This window comes from Tiliqua scincoides, chromosome 3, assembly GCF_035046505.1.
Source record: "Tiliqua scincoides isolate rTilSci1 chromosome 3, rTilSci1.hap2, whole genome shotgun sequence".
Classification (NCBI taxonomy): Eukaryota; Metazoa; Chordata; class Lepidosauria; order Squamata; family Scincidae; genus Tiliqua; species Tiliqua scincoides.
The window spans coordinates 16,041,665-16,058,450 of NC_089823.1; the positions used below are offsets into that span (position 1 = coordinate 16,041,665).

Below are 16,786 nucleotides of genomic sequence, written 5' to 3' on the forward strand. Positions count from 1 at the left end.
CTGGGGCTGTTCTCAGCATAATGGAACAAGGGAGCCTCACTCTTTTTTGTTCCATAAAATGGGAGCTTGCACATCAAAATTAGCCCCCTACTGTCCACCACTCCTGCGAGTTGTTGCTGTTGGACAAGCCTGCACCTCTGTATCAGAACAAATCCAGAAAGAACTGGGAACTGCTATGGCCTGTCTTCTAACAACTGGAGAGTGCTCCCAGAATGTTAGAATGTTAGAATGTGCAATCTTACTATTTGCACATACCCTGCAGGTGTACGGTCATCCCCAGGGGTAGCTAAATTATTAAGAGCCAAGCCATTCATTGGTAACCACCTCCTCCTGACCCCTGAGTGATCTTAGTGCAGACCCAGCTGCTTGCCATAAAGCTATTTACAACACTGGAACACTTGTTCCAGCGGTGTAAACAGCCCATAGGATTGGGCCGAAAGGCCCTAACACCATCAGTTAACACCTTCGGTTGACCTAGGTAACCCACTGGGTGTTGCTAAAGCTGTTTCAAGACTGGGCACCATCCATTCCCTGCATGCCATCTAAACAGTAGTCTGGTGGCCACCTTTTGAATCAGCTGTAGTTCCAGAGAACTTTTCAAGGACTGCTCAACATAGGCACAAATGTGGTTCCAACCAACATGAGGTGTTTTGAACTCTCCCCATTTCAACTGAATCATCTTCATTCTTACTTTCCCAATTCCAAACTGGTCCCCATCGCTAATGTGGCCAGGAATGCTTCTTGGGACCTGGGGGGGGAGGGCGGTGGCAGAAATGAACCATAAATGGCCCCCAAATGATTTACCTATAACAGGAATGAATGCATGCATGCTTTGTCGAAAATGAAATCAGCCTAGCAGGTAGCCTTAGCATTTTTCTTTGCCTTTCCTCTGCTTTCCACCCAAGGCATGTTATTTGTTCAGGCTGTACAGAGCATTCTCTCAACCTTTCTCCCTTCCCAAGAATACAGTAGGGAGTCAGTAATCACCATTTCTTTGGGACTGAAAAGTCTCAGACAAGAGACGGTAATGAAGGTATGTTCCTCGCTAACCTCATTCCCTCTCCTCTCAGCTGTCCTTGCTTTCACAGTCCAGATATCCATCTGTCTAGACCGACGTTATCTCCCTGGGATCTAAATGTGGAAACGGAGCATCATTATTTCACAGTTCTATTTAGGAACTGTGCAGTGATAAAGCAGCTTTTGTCCAAATTGAGCAGTTACAGATCACTCCCGCTGAACAGATGGGGTTGCAACATGGTACATTTTTTGTATCGGACCAGCTGCGGGTGTTACTAATAATTGGAACTCAGAGACTGCGCAGCCCAAACAGACCGAGCTTTTAAAAATAGATAACTGGGAGGTGCAATGGTTCATCAATGGCGTAGCTGTCGAGTGCTTAATAAAAACGTACCTTTTAATTAAAGTGGAGCTATTTTTTCCAGATTTTAATGTTGGACAGCTTGATTTTCAAATCTCTTGTTAGACTTTCAATGTCGGTAGAATGAGCACACAGGAGGGGGGCACTCCTGGCACCTAGTTGTGGAAAGCCCTGGTGTAAACCCTTGCACTGCCCCCCCCAAGCTTAGCAGTGGCAGGAAAAAGGTAGCAGTAGCTACAGATTCTTTCCATGTTCCCCATCAGCAAATGAAATAGGAAATCAGTGGTCACTGACCAGTTCTGAGGGTTCCCTGCCAAGTGTACCCTCTGACAAATGTGAGGCCCTAGCTAGAGGTCTTTGTGGTCAACCCCTGTGTCTGGGTCCTGGCCAGGCACCCATCTGGTCAGAGGCATCCCAGGGGACAATGATTCCCCTCCTGGCTGGCAGCCCCTCCGACAAGTCTGCAGAGTCCCTGCAACAGGGCCCACAGCTGGAGCGGATGAGCATGGCGAAACAGTCGTCTGAGACCAAAGCTTTGGAAGAGAGACACTATGTGGGCAGAGTACGAGGAGGAATAGAGGCACAAAGAGAGCAAGGGGGAGAAGGGGTCCAGGATCCTGCGACAGACATCACACCAGGGAGGGAGGGAGGGGTGGGTGGGTACAGAGTGGGCCGGCAAACCCTTTATAAGGCAGGAGCAGGCCAGGGATGAAGGTGGTGAGTGGTAGTGATGAGGAATCACTACCACTCACCACCTTCATCCCTGGCCTGCTCCTGCCTTATAAAGGGTTTGCCAGCTGGCTGGCTGGCTGGTAAGGAAGCTGGTTGACTTGTGAGCCTACAAGAAGCCATGGGCAGGGAAAAGGATAAGGGTGAAGCAACCTCCTTCCTTCATAACCTGAGGCCTGTTGCTCTGTACCTGCAAAGAGGGAGCCAACCCCTTTGCCTGGCAGCCATGACTTCTTGTGGACCTCATTGAGCCTGACATTCCTGGGGTGGCAGGCAGCACGCCCAGGGCTGGACACCTTGGTGCTACACCAGCTGGGAGGAGTGGGATCACTGGGATCAAAGCAGTAGCCTCCATTTCCCCAAACCACACATATTCATTTGAAATCCTTCAGGTCTCCTGTGTGCATATATCAAGACTCGTCTGCACCAATGGGAACTCTGTGCACACTCTTCAGAGCATCAGATGAGCGTTCCTACACTACAGGTGGAGTTTGCCATCCTCATTCCACCCAGCCCAATGCAAGTTCATTCTACCCACACCAAAGATCTGAAGGGGACTCGTCTGATCTCGGAAGCTAAGCAGGGTCAGGCCTGGTTAGTACTTGGATGGGAGACCGCAAGGGAATACCGGGTGCTGTAGGCTTATACCATAGTCTTTCAAGACTGAAGGTTGCCAACCATTTTTAGACATGATGGGCTGCAAGTCAACTATAAAAAAAACCAACACAATCACTTGTTTTAAACCTCTGAGCTAATTGCCAGACTTTTTGAATAGAATTCAGAATTTGGGGTGGTGGTGGTTGCAAGGATATTTTGAGAGACACCATTTATTTATTTATTTATTTATTTATTTATTTATTTATTTATTGGATTTGTACTCCGCCTTTCTCCCCGAAGGGCACCCAAGGCGGCTAACAATCAGGTTAAAAAAAAAATACAAATACACATTAAAAATACAAAACATTTAAAAACAATTAAAAACACGATAAGTTACATAGCCGCATAAGTTATAAATTTATAAAAACAGCCCTTATGGTGCCTCGAAGGCTTTCCTGAATAAAAAAAGTCTTCAGGCCCCGCCGGAACGCTAGTAATGAAGGAGCTGCTCTCAATTCAAAAGGGAGGGAATTCCATAGTGCAGGTGCCACCACCGAAAAGGCCCTGTTTCTGGCCGCCATTCCCTTCACCACTCTCAATGACGGCACAACCAACAGGGCCCCTTCTGATGACCTTAGAGAACGGACCGGATTATACGGAAAAAGGTGGTCTCTCAAATACGCTGGTCCTAAGCCATTTAGGGCTTTAAAGGTCATAACCAGCATGTTGAATTCAGCCCAGAAATGAATGGGCAGCCAGTGCAGCCGCCGGAGTAGCGGTATGACAGAGTCAAACCGCCAACCCCCAGCAACCACACGAGCTGCCGCATTCTGCACTAGTTGTAGCTTCCGAACCGTCTTCAGGGGCAGCCCCACGTAGAGGGCGTTACAATAATCTAATCTTGATGTCACTATGGCATGGACCACCATGACCAGATCCGCCTGAGACAGGTACGGCCGCAGCTGGCGCACCAGCCGAAGCTGGGCAAAGGCACCGCTGGCTACAGCTGACACCTGGGCATCCAGGAGGAGCTGCGAGTCCAGGAGAACCCCCAAGCTGCGAACCTGCTCTTTCAGGGGGAGTGCAACCCCATTCAGAGCAGGGCGATAGTCCAGCACCCGCATCATGAATTTCTGCACCAGGAGGACCTCTGTCTTGTCCGGATTTAATCTCAGCTTGTTCGCCCTCATCCAGATCCCAACTGCCTCCAGGCAGCACTCCAGGACAGAGACGGCCACCCTGGAGTTCAGGTGGAAAGGAGAGATAGAGCTGAGTGTCATCAGCATACTGATGGCACCCAACTCCAAATCCCCAGATGACCTCTCCCAGCTGTTTCATGTGGATGTTAAACAACATGGGGGACAATATAGAACCCTGTGGCACCCCACACCTCAAGGGCCAGGGTGCCGAACAGGAGCCCCCAATACCACCATCTGGGACCTGTCGGCCAAGAAGGACCGGAACCACTGCAAAACAGTGCCCCCGATCCCCACCTCGGCCAAATGTCCCAGAATTTTATTTTTTTTTAAATAGCAGAAGACAGCAGGATCTGAAATGTGACACATACTCTGAGGAGGTGGATTGTTGAACTCAACTCCAGAACAAAATTTCACATGTTCTTGCATGAGAAACTGCACAATGTATGTGTGTGCTTCTTCTGTAGCCATTACCTCTACAAGGCTTGCTAAGGTGAGGGAGGTAGGACGGATAGCAGAATCCTGGAGAAACTCAGTCCCATCAAGATTGCAAGCCATGATGGGCGTGTGCAAGCTCCTGGTTAGAAGTAGGCTGTCTCTGAATGCCAAGGGAGGGTGCCAGGATGCAGGTCTCTGGTTTGTGCTCTCTGAAGCATTTGGTAGGCCACTGTGAGATACAGGAAGTTGGACTAGATCAGCCTTTGGCCTGATCCAGTGGGGCTCTTCTTATGTTCTTACATGCCTCCACTTACATGCACAGCATGTTCCCTCTCCCCTAGATCTCAAATATGGACACCTCCCATTGTATCTGCCAATGCCAGCAACAGGAACATAACAAAGCTTTTGTAGTTTGCTCCACTCCTAATGGAGTTCACAAGGCTCCACAACCTTCCAAACATTGTTATGATTGCTTGTATTTGTATTCTGTGCTGCCTCCTGAATCCTGCATTCTGCTTCTGAGCCAGAGATGCTTGTATTTGCAGCATGTTCAGTAAGAACATAGGAATATAAGAACAGCTCCACTGGATCAGGCCAAAGGCCCATCTTGTCCAGCCTCCTGCATCCCACAGCTGCCCACCAAATGCCGCAGGGAGCACACAAGACAACAGACACAACCTGTGTCCCAGTGCCATCCCCTGCATCTGGCCATCAGAGGCAGCCTGCCTCTAAAACCAAGAGTTTGCACATACCTACTATGACTTGTAACTCGTAATGAACTTCTCCTCCAGAAATTTGTCCAATCCCCTCTTAAAGGCATCTGGGCAAGATGCCATCACTACTTCCTGTGGCAAGGAGTTCCACAGACTAATTACATGCTGGGTAAAGAAATAATAGGAGAAATAGGAGTAATAATAGGAGTAAAGAAATCGGATAACAGGGCCATGTGGCTTTCGTTGAGAGGAAGGTGGTCAGAACTTGGGCCAGAGGTCCACAGCTACTCCCTAAATGAGGTCATAATTGTGTGCGTGATTGACTCTTGCAAACCCAGGGTGCAAAAGGTCCTTGTCATTGGTATCAGAAGACTCCATTTTGCTGTGTTTAAAAGTAGACCACTCATTTCACAATAGACTTTATGGAATATTTGGCTGTGGTCAAATAATAGGTGCTCTCCTAACTATCCAAAGTGATAACATTTGGCAACAAACCCCCTTATCCCCATCCCAACCCTTGCCAAGTGGACAGTGAAAGAGATGTGAATTTGTGCACTTCAGGGAGTAAATCTACCTTTCCCTGCGGAAATGACAGGCCAACAACTCTCACCTGTTTTCAAAATAAATGATGCTTCCTTGCCATTTATTTTGTTTGTTTGTTTTGACAGAAAATTTTGAAGGGCAGTTTGGAACGAGGATAAATAAAAATTATGCATCTTACTTTGAGTCGGTGCTGACAGGTCTACTCAAAAACCTCCCTCCAAGAACACGGGAAAGAAAACATTCTCCTCTCAGACTATTGTGGTTCACTTCTAGTAGTTTTGGTAAACTTGGCACCAGTCCCTCTGTGTTTTATTGTAGTGTACCTTGAAATAGACCTTTCATTGATTCTGTATAAATCAAGTTTCAGACTTCCCTCCAAGAGTCTGAGGAGCTTGAGAAGGAAGCATGAGAGCTCGCTTGGAGGCTGTTACCTCAAGCTCAATAGTGTGGCTTTCCTAATTAAAGTGCCATGTGAAAATGATTCAGGGAGACGTAGAACCCTGTGGGTTGAGCCAGTTTTTGTTGGTTACTCTTCCTCAGTCACGCACAGCTTTCAATAAAAGAGCTGGGACCTTTTTTTCTCATAAGACTTGTTTCTGCATAAGATAGGCAAAAAAATTGGATCAGGAGAAAAAAAGGGCATCGTGGTTTAATGAACTCTTGAGAAGATTCGGCTGGGTTAATTCATTTTGATACAATATTACAAAGTAGCCAACATCTTCAATTAACAGTGATTTACATTGTTGATGATGACAGGACTTGAATTATAGTGACCTAGAGTCAAGATTGAGAGCCCAATCCTATTCTCCCCCCCCCTTTACAGCCCAAGTATAGGATTGGGTTGTAAAAAAAAGCAACAGGAATTTTAAAAACCGTCTAAGAAACAGTGCTCTGTTCAGTTCAGTGCACAAACATCACAATTCTGCAAGCTCCTTCGTTTCCTTCTAAAAGAAAACAAGAAAAAATATTCAAGCTTGAGGACTCTTCAGACGCACTTTCCTTGGCACACTGAAGATGACTTAAGATGTGGGGAAATTAGCTAAACAGCAGCCCAGAGGAAGCCTTCAGAACTTGTGACCATTCAAGCCAAGTGAAGCTCTGTAGCTGGGTTTTGTGCTCACTGCTTTCTCAATGCTGCTATTTTTGAAATCCCAGGCAGGCAACGGAAAACAGGATGGCCTGCTGGGCCATTGTGAGTTGCTGATGGACTCTTTTTGGTCTTGTGGATTATAAGTGATGGAGGCCTGGATTACAGAATGTTCTGGCACAGTTCTGCTGCTGAATTCTAAATAGTTCAGTCCTTAAATACTGCCTGAACCACACATAAGCTCCATCAAGCCAAACTTGAGAGGGGGTGGCAGTGACATTTATAAAAGGCTCTCACTGCCCATTATTTTATATTTCCCAGAGCTCCCTACTGTGAATGCCACCACTGGTGGCACCATTTCACAGTGGTTACAAGGGAGCATTCTAGGAAATACAAAATGGCAACTACCCACCTATGGGAACTCCAGTCTGTTACCCCCAATTATGCCCCACCACAAAAACGTGAAAGAAGAAGGGTGGTTTTGTGCTGTCTTTTATCTCTAACCTGCCCATCAGTTGGCACCAAACTTTTGAAAGTTTGGCTTAGCCCTCAGGAAATCCACCAAAACAGTAGCCACTAAAGAATATGGTGCTCTGTAATGGCAATAAATAATATAAATAATGATGCTGATAAAATGGCAGCCAGTTCTCGAATTCACCTATTTTAATTGGTGTTGGAGTTTGAATTTTCCACAGGTTTTCTCACCTACAGCTTTAGTCATAATTTACAGAGAGCCAGCACTTCCATGTATCCATTCCTTTAGATATGCAAATTGGCTGCTTCCATTGATGTAAACTGAGCAACATGCAAAACACATGTGCATGCACATGTACAAAACATGTACAAGTAAAACACATGTACATGTGCGTGCAGGATTCTGGGGTTGAAAATGCAATCTAAGAGAACAAAAGAGCGGAATTCTAGAAAAGAAGCAAGGATGTGTGAATTCGTTCCACCAACCTCTTTAAGAAAGTTTCTCTGGTTTTATTGAAATACTTTTAGCTTTACTCAAGATTCCTTGTTTTGTCTTGGTAGAAATATCCACATTTGCCTCTCGTTTTATATTCGGTGTTCTGTGATAACTCTTGTAAGGTACCTTAGTCATCCCATAAATAAAATATCTTGCAGTCACAGAAATGCCATCAGTCTGGCACACAGATAAATTGTTCATGAAATTGTAACTGCCTTCCACTGAGGAAACATACTAAGAAATCCAAATAGTGCAAAACTCTGATTCAGGATAAGAAAACCTTCTGTTCTTGAATGGTTGGGTTTTACATTCACTAATAAGCAATGGCAGGGAAACTTGATGGGAAAGGGAGCAAAGGTTTGAAGGCTCGAGCTAAAAGTGGGCGTAATTAAGCAAGCATTAGGCCCCACTGCAAAATCTAATTAAGAGCACATCAGGCCTTGCTTGAAAGCGGTCAACATTGTCACCTCTCTGGTTAGGTTCCTTTCAAGAGATAATGAGTTTGCTAAGAGCAAGTTAACCTGGCTATATTTTACAGACTGACTTCTGAAAGCATCGGACTTTACTGCTCATTTGAAATATTGAACTTTCTCTCTACTGAACAGAAGATGTCAGCTCCTGAACAAAGAAAGAAAGGCATTCATATAATGGACATTATTGTAGGAATGTTGACTTATCAAAGAAACAAAATTCTGATAAGGAGGTGTAAAGGCAGAGCCTGGAGTGGGTTGAAAGGGAAGGCAGGTGGAAAGACCTCAGTGGTTTCTGGTGCCTAAGTCTCATCAAGAAACTGCTCGAAGGGGGGGCACAGCATCACATCTTGCTTTTTTTTGATATTATGGTTGTCAGAGAATATAAGAAGAGCCTCGCTGGATCAGGCCAAAGGCCCATCAAGTCCAGCTTCCTATATCTCACATCTGTGGATGGATGTTTCTTCCAGAATTCTGACCAATTCCCTTTTAAAGGCATCTAGGCCAGGTGCCAGCACCGTGTCCTGCGGCAAGGAGTTCCAAACATTAATTATATGCTGGGCAAAGAAATATTTTCCTTTGTCTGTTCTTACTCTCCCATGACTCAATTTTAGTGAGTGTCCCCTAGTTCTAATGTTGTGTAAGAGGGAAAAGAACATCCCTCTATCAGCTCTATTCGCCCCCTACATAATTTTATACAACTCAATCATGTCCCCTCTCCCTGAGGCATCTTTTCTAGACTGAAAAGCCCCAAATGCTGCAGCCTTTCCTCATAAGGGAGGTATTCCAGCCCAGCTCATTTTGATTGCTTTCTTCTGCACCTTTTCCATATCCACTGTATCCTTTTTGAGGTCTGACAACCAGAACTGTGTACAGAGCCCAGGTTTCAGTCCTGAAACTCAGGCTTTAGCAGGCTGTAGAACAGTTATATCTCCAGTTGTCTATGGTCTCTGCCACTATTATCCTTTCCAGTTCTATTCAGAATTAAGGCTGTTGGCAAACAAATCCACATTATATAATTGTCCTGGAAGGAGAAAAGCAGACAGATTTGCTTTGGTCAACCATATGAACATCAGCCAAGCCCTGCCACTTGACTCTTGGGCTTGGGATTGTCTCTCATCTGCCAGTCCTATTGGAACCTGACTCACAACTTTAAAAGCAATCAAAAAATCCCCAGCCAGACCATTCTTTCTCCTGGTCAGTTGGCAACCCTACAATGTTTGCTGCTTTCTTCAGCAAACACATTTCCAGTCTTTGGAATTCAATCAAGCAGAAATACTGGGAAGGAGAGGCAACAATGAATGTGAGCAAGTGCAATTATGTATATAGGGTACACTCAGTTGAGGCCTTTGCAAATATTCTTTCAGGGCTTAGTAGATGGGGGGGGATTAGAATGCATTGCCCCTGCTCCTGACCATCATGTGCTCATTTGCATGTCAGAATAGAATTTACACGTTCTAAAGCAGTGATTCCCAACCTCCTGACCCTTTAAGAAAGGGTTGAGACTTGATGGAGGATCTGTAGGTGATGGCGCCTGTCACTTCCGGGTTCTTTCTGCTGCCCTTACTGAATACCTGGAAGAACTGGGTAAGTAAGAAGCCCTGTAAAAACCCGCTCCTTACCTCCCTGTTGTCGTCATCAGCAATGACAGGAAGATCCTGGAAGTGACATGGTTGGCAACCTTCAGTCTCGAAAGACTATGGTATAAGCCTACAGCACCCGGTATTCCCAGGCGGTCTCCCATCCAAGTACTAACCAGGCCTGATCCTGCTTAGCTTCCGAGATCAGATGAGATCAGGCATCTGCAGGGTAACAGTGTGCTGTTGCCTACAGGTCATAAGAACATAAGAACAGCCCCACTGGATCAGGCCATAGGCCCATCTAGTCCAGCTTCCTGTATCTCACAGCGGCCCACCAAATGCCCCAGGGAGCACACCAGATAACAAGAGACCTCGTCCTGGTGCTCTCCCCTACATCTGGCATTCTGACTTAACCCATTCCTAAAATCAGGAGGTTGCGCATACACATCATGGCTTGTACCCCATAATGGATTTTTCCTCCAGAAACTCGTCCAATCCCCTTTTAAAGGCGTCTAGGCTAGACGCCAGCACCACATCCTGTGGCAAGGAGTTCCACAGACTGACCACGCGCTGAGTAAAGAAATATTTTCTTTTGTCTGTCCTAACCCGCCCAACACTCAATTTTAGTGGATGTCCCCTGGTTCTGGTATTATGTGAGAGTGTAAAGAGCATCTCCCTATCCACTCTGTCCATCCCCTGCATAATTTTGTATGTCTCAATCATGTCCCCCCTCAAGCGTCTCTTTTCTAGGCTGAAGAGGCCCAAACGCCGTAGCCTTTCCTCATAAGGAAGGTGCCCCAGCCCAGTAATCATCTTAGTCGCTCTCTTTTGCACCTTTTCCATTTCCACTATGTCTTTTTTGAGATGCGGCGACCAGAACTGGACACAATACTCCAGGTGTGGCCTTACCATCGATTTGTACAACGGCATTATAATATTAGCCGTTTTGTTCTCAATACCCTTCCTAATGATCCCAAGCATAGAATTGGCCTTCTTCACTGCTGCCGCACATTGGGTCGACACTTTCATCGACCTGTCCACCACCACCCCAAGATCTCTCTCCTGATCTGTCACAGACAGCTCAGAACCCATCAGCCTATATCTAAAGTTTTGATTTTTTGCCCCAATGTGCATGACTTTACACTTACTGACATTGAAGCGCATCTGCCATTTTGCTGCCCATTCTGCCAGTCTGGAGAGATCCTTCTGGAGCTCCTCACAATCACTTCTGGTCTTTACCACTCGGAAAAGTTTGGTGTCGTCTGCAAACTTAGCCACTTCACTGCTCAACCCTGTCTCCAGGTCATTTATGAAGAGGTTGAAAAGCACCGGTCCCAGGACAGATCCTTGGGGCACACCGCTTTTCACCTCTCTCCATTGTGAAAATTGCCCATTGACACCCACTCTCTGCTTCCTGGCCTCCAACCAGTTCTCAATCCACGAGAGGACCTGTCCTCTAATTCCCTGACTGTGGAGTTTTTTCAGTAGCCTTTGGTGAGGGACCGTGTCAAATGCCTTCTGAAAGTCCAGATATATAATGTCCACGGGTTCTCCCGCATCCACATGCCTGTTGACCTTTTCAAAGAATTCTATAAGGTTCGTGAGGCAAGACTTACCCTTACAGAAGCCATGCTGACTCTCCCTCAGCAAGGCCTGTTCGTCTATGTGTTTTGAGATCCTATCTTTGATGAGGCATTCCACCATCTTACCTGGTATGGATGTTAGGCTGACCGGCCTATAGTTTCCCGGGTCCCCCCTCTTTCCCTTTTTAAAAATAGGCGTGACATTTGCTATCCTCCAATCTTCTGGTACTGTGGCTGTTTTGAGGGACAAGTTGCATACCTTAGTCAAGAGATCTGCAACTTCATTCTTCAATTCCTTAATAACCCTTGGGTGTATGCCATCAGGGCCCAGTGACTTATTGATCTTTAATTTATCAATGAGGTCTGAAACATCTTCTCTTTTAACCTCTATCTGACTTAACTCCTCGGTTAGGAGGGGCCGTTCGGGCAGCGGTATCTGCCCGCGGTCTTCTGCCGTGAAGACAGATGCAAAGAACTCATTTAATTTCTCTGCCATCTCTAAGTCTCCTTTTATCTCCCCTTTCCCTCCCTCACCATCCAGAGGGCCAACCGCTTCTCTGGCGGGTTTCCTGCTTCTAACATATTTGAAGAAGCTTTTATTATTCCCCTTAATGTTGCTGGCCATGCGTTCCTCATAGTCTCGCTTGGCCTCCCCTATCACCTTCTTACATTTCTTTTGCCACAGTTTATGTTCCTTTTTATTCTCTTCATTAGGGCAAGACTTCCATTTACAGAAGGAAGCTTCCTTGCCCTTCACAGCCTCTCTAACTTGGCTGGTTAGCCATGCGGGCACTCTCCTGGATTTAGTGGAACCCTTCTTTCTTTGCGGTATACACCTCTGCTGGGCCTCTATTACTGTTGTTTTAAGCAGCCTCCATGCACTCTGGAGAGACTGGACTCTTTTTACCCTCCCTTTCAACCTCCTTCTAACCAGCCTCCTCATTTGAGGGAAGTCCGCCCGTCGGAAGTCAAGGGTTTTTGTTAGAGATTTGCCTGGTATTCTTCCCCCAACGTGCACGTCAAAACGGATCGCAGCATGATCACTGTTCCCCAATGGCTCAGTAACGTTTACATCTCTAACCAGGTCCTGCGTACCGCACAAAATTAAATCCAGAGTCACCTGTCCTCTGGTGGGCTCCTTGACTAGCTGATCTAAGCCACAGTCATTTAGCACGTCAAGAAATCCGGTTTCCTTATCGTGACCAGAACACAAATTGACCCAGTCAATATGAGGATAATTGAAGTCCCCCATGATTACAACCCTGTCCTTCCTTGTCACCTCCCTGATCTGTTTCCTCATTTCAAGGTCCCCATCAGATTTCTGGTCTGGAGGACGATAGCACACCCCCAGTATTACATCGCTGCACAAGCCTGGTAATTTAACCCACAGAGATTCTACGGTGGAGTCGGACCCACCTTCAATCTCTACTTTGCTGGATTCTATCCCTTCCTTAACATAAAGGGCCACCCCACCTCCAACACGCCCCTGCCTGTCCCTCCTGTAGAGTTTATAGCCCGGGATTGCGGTATCCCACTGATTCTCCGCATTCCACCAGGTTTCCGTTATGCCCACTATGTCAATATTTTCCCTTGTCACCAGACATTCCAGTTCTCCCACCTTTGCTCGTAGACTTCGGGCATTCGCATAAAAGCATTTATACACGGAATGCCCCAGGATGGGCTGCTTATTTGCTCCTTTGTCCCCGCACCCTCTCATTGTGCCAAACCGTCTATCACATCCCATCACCCTACCTTTCCCAATTTCTTCTCCTACCCTGCCTTTGTCTTGTTGTTCTCTAACCTCCCCATCCTCATCCCATAGGGATGAGGAGTCCCGAACCGGATGCCCCTCGGCTCCTGTCGGCCTTCCCCCAGGGATCAGTTTAAAAGCTGCTCTGCCACCTTTTTAATGTTATGCGCCAGCAGTCTGGTTCCATTCTGGTTCAAATGGAGCCCGTCCCTCTTGTACAGGCCCCGCTTGTCCCAAAACGTTCCCCAGTGCCTAACGAATCTAAACCCCTCCTCCCTACACCACCGTCTCATCCACGCATTGAGACCCCTGATCTCCGCCTGCCTAGCTGGCCCTGCGCGTGGAACAGGTAGCACTTCAGAGAACGCTACCTTTGAGGTCCTGGCTTTCAGCTTCCTGCCTAAAAGCCTAAATTTGGCCTCCAGGACCTCCCAGCTACACTTGCCCACGTCGTTGGTGCCGACATGCACCACAGCCGCTACCTCTCCCCCAGCACTGTCTACTAGCCTGTCTAGACGAGAAGTGATGTCCGCAACCTTCGCACCAGGCAGGCAAGTCACCATGCGGTCCTCACATCCGTCGCAAACCCCCCTCTCTATGTTTCTAATAATCGAATCCCCCACTACAAGAAGCCCCCGACCCCCCCTCCCACCGAGGAGTATCCCGAGTGCGCTCGGATACGGGCCCATCCCCTGGAGAAGGGATCCCCCCTAGGGGATTGTTTCCCTCCTCTCCAGGATGACGTCCTCCAGTCCCGAGACTTCCCACCCGGGCAGCCGAGGAGCTGCACGCCTGAGGTTGGGACGAAGCCTGATCGTCCCCGGAAGTCTCCCCACGGTCCTCCTCTGGCTGCCTGCGCTTCTCCAGGTCGGCCACCAAGGCTTCAAGGGAGCGGACGCGTTCCCTGAGAGCCTGGAGCTCCTTGCACCGAGGACACACCCATGACTTATGCCCAAGAGGCATATAATCATACATGTGGCACTCGATGCAGAACACTGGATAGCCCCCACCCTGCTGCTGGCTGTCTGACTGCATAGCTTTTTTGTTGTTGTTGTTGTTATTGTTTTATTTATGGGTCCTTTTAAAAACCGTACACTGGATAGCAGCCCTCTTCTCAAGGGAAGAGGAAGGGCAGTGTATGGGGCCCTGGCCTCCTCGCCCTGCTGCTGAACTCGCCCAGATGCTAAACTCTTGTGCCTTACCTGGCACTTAGTTCCCAGAGGCCACACGCGTCTGCAGAGAGCCTCACGCGATGGCCCGCCTAGCTTTATACTCCTGGCTGGCTCCTCCCCCCTCCTTCCTTCCTGATTGAAAGGGGGCTGGCCTTCCCAGGTGAGTTTACAAAAGCTCAGGAAGGCAAATGGCTGCTGATGGGCGTGACCTACTCTGCAGGCTCCTGAATGGACTGCTTGGATTAGCCTAATGGGGCTCTTAATGGGTTGGGAATTGGCCCTTCCTAGGTCCTTTCCCTCCTAGTTCTGTTCTCTTAGGCTGGACTGTTTTTGTAACCTCAAGCTAGTTTTTATTTGGGTTTGTTTAATTATTTATTGCTCTCTAGATCCTGTGTCCCAATTTACTGACCTGTTTAGGTTATGTTCTAACTTAGATTAGGTTTAACCTGGGTTAAGTATAGGTTTAGTTTAAACAAGTAGAAAAAAAACCTGCTTTCCACTTTATCCTCCTCCCTTCCTTCGATTAAGTGCTACCTTAGGTGCAGCTAACTTTCAACTTTGATTTAAATGCCTGACCCTTGGGCTCTTACTCACGAGTAGGACTCTGCTCTTACTCACGAGTAGGACTCTGCTCTTACTCACGAGTAGCCCTATGTACCTCCCTTAGGTGCTAACTTTCAATTTTGATTTAAGGTTGCTTTAAAGGTAAGATTAAGGTTAGAAGACAGGGAGTTAGAAAGACAAAGCGTTAGAATGAGTACACTTACCTCCTCCTCCTGCTCCTCCTCCTCCTCCTCCTCTCCTTCTCCAAAACTCAGAGGTCTCCTTGCCTTCTCCTCGCCCAGATGCTAAACTCTTGTGCCTTACCTGGCACTTAGTTCCCAGAGGCACTTGGTTCCCAGAGGCCACACGCGTCTGCAGGTCATTGGTTGCCACCCTCTTTCAGGGGGAAGGATTTTTGAACATAGTATCTATAGAGTCACAACCCCCCAGGTTGGGAACCACTGTTCTAAACTGTCTAAAAATCTTATAAGAAATAAAATGGTAATTCACAGCAGGGCTGCTCAAAGTAAGTCCCATTGTGTTCAGTGGGGCTTACCACCGGGAAAGTGTGGATAACGTTGCAGACCTGAGGACCGATTTCTCCCATAGGTGCTTTCCTATCTGCTCTGCCCAACATTTGACATCCTGCTTCCTGGTCTTTTGCTGACCGAAAATGCCAATGAGAGGTGAGCTTTCCAGCCACAGTGCAAATGCTATAGAAATGCCCCCTTAAGAGAAGCCCACTGGGCACCATCACTGTTGGTTTTCCATCACCTGGGGTGGGGGGCATGTATATTCCGGGAGTCTGGGTAGTTGCTGCTTTTGATGGCATTTCTTGTCATGCTCCTGCAACTACTGATTGGATACATTACTGCTGCTTTTTTATTGTGGTTTCATTAGATTTTGATATTGTGTTTAATGATACATTTTGTTAGCCAACTTGCATTTTCTCTGAAAGAAAAGGAGGATCTCTATTTTAAAAAAAAAGCACCAAAGAACAAACAGCATCAAATGGTGCAGCTCATACAATACTATTCTGAATTTTTATTAAGTTTGGACTAACTACAGAATGCAAAATGTTTTTTTTCAGCTCAGGCCTGTCCACCAGTTGCATTTCTTTCTTTACGTTAAACACACACCAATCAATACCAGGTATCCAAATGGATAGAAAGGCGATGAAATTGCTCGGAAAATGTATCTGAAAAGCACACTCATTACTGTCTGTCTAACAGATGGAGTGTTTTAAATGATGAAGTTTGCCAAATATAATATAGTCTCCATTGATCCCCCGGGCATTTATCCATGCTTTTTAAAAGAAGAAAGTTGTAAAAGAAAGGACTCTCGTGAAAAGGATATATCGCAAGGGCTGTACCTGTGATCAATCTTGTGGCTGAACACAATGACATCTGTGTTTTGTTATCTTTTGTAACACACATAGAGTCCAATTCTATCCAATTTTCCAGTGGCAGTGCAACCGTGCCAGTGGGGCATGCACTGCATCTTGTGGTGGGGCAGCAGTCACAGAGGCCTCCTTAAAATGGTTGGCAACCTTCAGTCTCGAAAGACTATGGTATAAGCCTACAGCACCCGGTATTCCCAGGTGGTCTCCCATCCAAGTACTAACCAGGCCTGACCCTGCTTAGCTTCCGAGATCAGACGAGATCAGGCATGTGCAGGGTAACAGTTGCTGCCGGCCTCCTTAAGGGATGGGAACATTAGTTCCCTTACCTTGGGGCTACATTGCAGCGGCACTGTTGCTGGAAAATTGGATAGGATTGGACCCATAGGCATCAGCGAGCTGATCAGAATATTTCTGATGGGGATATACCATTTTGGAATGCACACAGAATGGGGTAATGTTATTTAGTGTCCTTTGCTAACATCTCCCTGCAGAAACAGGGAGGGGCTCTCATGGCAAGGGCTCATAACTCAGGTGTGTACCATTGCATACAGTTGCTTTATGTTCAGAAGGACCCTCGTTCAATCCCTTGTGTCTCCAGCAGAGCTGGAAAGGACCCCTGTCTGAAACCCTACAGA

The 16,786-nt window shown here is 47.0% G+C and overlaps 2 pseudogenes; both read right to left on the bottom strand.

The window, feature by feature from the left end:
- Positions 1-9,828: 9,828 nt before the first annotated feature.
- On the bottom strand, positions 9,829-9,949 carry LOC136647012 (5S ribosomal RNA; annotated as a pseudogene).
- A 6,375-nt stretch (positions 9,950-16,324) lies between these two features.
- On the bottom strand, positions 16,325-16,444 carry LOC136646130 (5S ribosomal RNA; annotated as a pseudogene).
- Between the last annotated feature and the right edge of the window lie 342 nt (positions 16,445-16,786).